Source organism: Eulemur rufifrons, chromosome 28 (genome assembly GCF_041146395.1).
Source record: "Eulemur rufifrons isolate Redbay chromosome 28, OSU_ERuf_1, whole genome shotgun sequence".
Lineage (NCBI taxonomy): Eukaryota > Metazoa > Chordata > Mammalia > Primates > Lemuridae > Eulemur > Eulemur rufifrons.
Genome location: NC_091010.1, coordinates 2,519,134 through 2,522,928, shown reverse-complemented (window position 1 = coordinate 2,522,928; position 3,795 = coordinate 2,519,134). Strand labels below are relative to the sequence as shown.

The 3,795-nt window shown below is 35.0% G+C and overlaps 1 non-coding gene across 1 annotated transcript; it reads left to right on the top strand.

Moving 5' to 3' along the window:
- The first annotated feature begins 3,403 nt into the window (after nt 1–3,403).
- LOC138376721 (U6 spliceosomal RNA) lies at nt 3,404–3,507 on the top strand. Its single transcript, XR_011231703.1, has one exon. It is a non-coding gene; the product is annotated as a U6 spliceosomal RNA (small nuclear RNA).
- The last annotated feature ends 288 nt before the right edge of the window (nt 3,508–3,795 follow it).

The following is a 3,795-nucleotide window of genomic DNA, read 5'->3' as shown; positions in this document are numbered from 1 at the left end:
CCTGATTCAAAACTGGGCAAAGGACTTGAATAGACATTCTCCAAAGAAGATATACAGATGACCAATAAGCACATGAAAAGATGCTCAACATCAGCAGTCACCAGGGAAATGCAAATCACAACGAGAGCTTCACACTCACTGGGGTGCCTACTATTAAAAAACAAAACAAAACAAAACAGAATAACAAGGATTGTCCAGGCTGTGGAGAAACTGGAACCCTTGTACACTGCTAGCAGGAACGTAAAATAGCATACCTGTTATGGAAATAGTAAGGCAGTTCCTAAAAAAATTAAACATAGAATTACATTTGATCAGTAATTTCACTTTTAGGTATCTACAGGAAGGAACTGAAAACAGGGACTCACAGATATTTACACACCAATGTTCACAGCAACATCATTCACAACAGCCCAAACATCCATCAATGAATGAAGATAAGCAAAATGTGAAAGACACATGCTGAAATATTATTAAGTCTTAGAAAGGAAGAAAATTCTGACACATGCTATAATGTGGATGAACCTTGAAGACATGCTAAGTGACATAAATGAGACACAAAAAGATAACTACTGTAACAATTCCATTTATATAAAGTAGAGTACTCAAATTCAGAGACGAAAAGAGAAGAATGGTGGTTGCCAGAGGCAGAGGGAGGAGGGAACGAGGAGTTATTGTTTAATGGATACAAAGTTTCAGTTTGTAATGATTAAAAAGTTCTGGAGATGGGTGCACAATACAGTAAATGTAATTAATACCACTGAGTTATAGAATTAAAAATGGTTAAAATGTTAAGTTTTGTTATGCATATTTTATCACAATACAAAAATTGGGGGAAAAAAAGCAAAACAAAAACAGGACCTCAAAAAAGTTACTGCCTAACTGATTCAAATGTATGAAACAATTTTCCCTCTCTACATACCAGTCAGTGGCAACCTTATTTTAGAAGGTCATAACTTTACTTAAAGTAAGATTTAAAATACTCCTCCAAATACCAGCTCCACCAACGTTTACCTAATTTTTAATCATAAGGTACTACCCCAAAATATGAAATGTTAACACTTTCATAATATACACCTTTGGCATTTAACTGTCCAACACCTCAGCTTTTGATCTTATTAGTTTAAGGATTACAAAAATGTACAAGACTTTAAAACCATGAAATAAACTAGATAAAACTAAGGACAGGCAAACAAAATTCAATGTATTTAAGGTAGACTCTGAACGATGGTTTTAAAAAACATAGGAGTCTGGCAAAATATTAGCTAAAAGGAGTCAATGCTAAGGGCAACCAAGCAGATGCTCTCTTCCCATCACCAGGGTGAGCCCTGAAGCCTCCAGAGAGCTGAATATAGGCCACGTGGCTTCCTGCTTTGTGCAAAGATTTATTTCTGAAATAGTGGGCATGTCAAGAAACAGTAATATAGCAAAGTTTTAAATAAAGCAAGTTAACATGTTAAAAAAAAAAAGAAGAAAGAAACCATCTAGTAAGTCCACAAATAGGAAACCAAATATACCTGAACACATCTATTATTACATAAGAATATTAATTTTAAAAAAAATAACTAGAACCTATGCTGCCTGTATACGGTAAAAAGATAGAAGAGTATAATAATGAGTGGTTATCTCAATTCCCAATTGTTGTCAAATGTATTAATTACAACAAAAGAATAATTTTTTATAATTTATAAAGTTTAATGCAATTTAGTAAGGTTTCTATAAAAACTATTAAAATATTTTACAGGGTGAATGCTTACTTTGCATAGCAAGCTTCAGTTGGCGTGCCCTCCCTTCTTCCTTCCCAGCAATATTTATTAAGCACTTACTCTATGCCCAGTGGCTCTACTCCAAGATACACTCAATGAATGGCTCTATGCCAAGTGCTAAGAAGGTGAACAACCCAGTTCCTGTTCTCATGGAGCTCACATTCTGGTGGAATTTACTTTTGCAAAACACTTCCTGACAATACATAATGAATAAAGCATTAGTATTGAAAAGTAATTTATAAACTCTCCCAGTCTAGTCCTCATTTTGATATACTATCTTCCTCTAAAATACATGTAAACCTCTCAGTTGCAAAAATGATGCAGTTTCACACTGCCATGCACTGCATTAACAACATACTGGTCAATGATGGCCTGTATATATGACAGGTGTCTCCTAAAATTATAATACCATATTTTTACTGTACCTTTTCTATGCTTAGATACACAAATACTTACCACTGTGTTACAAGTGCCTACGGGACCCAGTACAGCAACATGCTGTGTAGGTTTGTAGCCTGGGAACAGCAGGACACACCATACAGTCTAGGTGTGTAGCAGGCTATGCCATTTAGGCTTGTGTGAGTGCACTCTGTGACGTTCACGCAATGACACAACTGCCTAATGGCACATTCTCAGAACGTACCTCTGTTGTTAACCAATGCACGACTGTATTTTACTAACCTGGCCAGCTGGCCCCTTAACCAGTAAAAATTCTACATGGAAAATACTATTTATTGTTTCTTTCAGACATTAGAGATTTCTTTAGTTTTAAACAACCTTGATGTAAGAACTTTTCATTTCCCTTGTTCTCCAAATATGAACTAAGATTTTTAATGTTAGCAGATATGATTACACATACATTATACTGTCTTTAGAAAAGACAATTATCTCCAACTGTGCTTAAACATTCTTTTATTTCCCCCATTACTAAAGAATTTCACTCTTTTGGCTAAAATATGAGACTATACAATTATATATATTTTATTATTTGCAATGCTTACTCTTTGAACAAATTTACTTGTATAAGACACTTTTTTTTCATTTGTGGATTCAAGTTATTAACTGGAAACATTTTCCTAGCCCCTAAGACCCTTTTAAAGTTAGGTTTCATCTGTTCTGAATGACCTTGTAAGCTACTTAACTGCAAAACACGGTATGACTTAGGGTGCCTTGTATATTTTTAATTGAATTATAGTTTCATAAACTATGGCATCAGTTATGCTATAACAATTATGCTATTTATACATATAAAACAAAAATTAGTTTTCAATTATTTTATAATTTTTATGGATTTATTATGCATCAGTCCCCAGACCTATCAGCACACTGGATGCTGTGCTGATATTCATAATTGCTCCTAAGCAACAGAGGAAAATTTACACCCAGAGTTCATTCCTTAGTAGTTCATTCCTCTGGGCATGTTCCAACTGTCCCTTCCTAGGTAGATGCAGCCCTGGCAGGATTCTCACATTTCCATCACTTGTTATAGAGACACAAGGCTGAGCACTCACCCACTGATAGTTTTAGGTTTTTATAAACCTCCCAGACTAGCCCAATTGCTCACAATCCTGCCAAGAAACCCACTGGTTGGCCTCAGGTGAATTTTCTTTGGCCCATATGATGTTTTAAAAGGCAATGTGGTGCTCACATTGGCAGCACACATACTAAAATTGGAATAATACAGAGATTAGCACGGCCTCTGTATAAAGATGATATGCAAATCCATGAAGCAGTCCATATCTTTACATACACACACACACACACATGCACGCACACGCCTACATACAGGAAATCTGAGCAAAAACTGTGGACTGTATCAATGTCAATATCCTGATTGTCATATTTGCAAAACGTTAGCATTGGGAGAAATTAGGCAAAGTGCCCAACTGTATGTGAATCTCTGATTATATCATGTAGGATTAGATTATGTCAATACACAATCATAAAATATATACATCATATACATAATAGTATGATTATATCAATAAAATGTTCCATTAAAAAAAGGCAATGTAGGTAGGCAGGTACAATT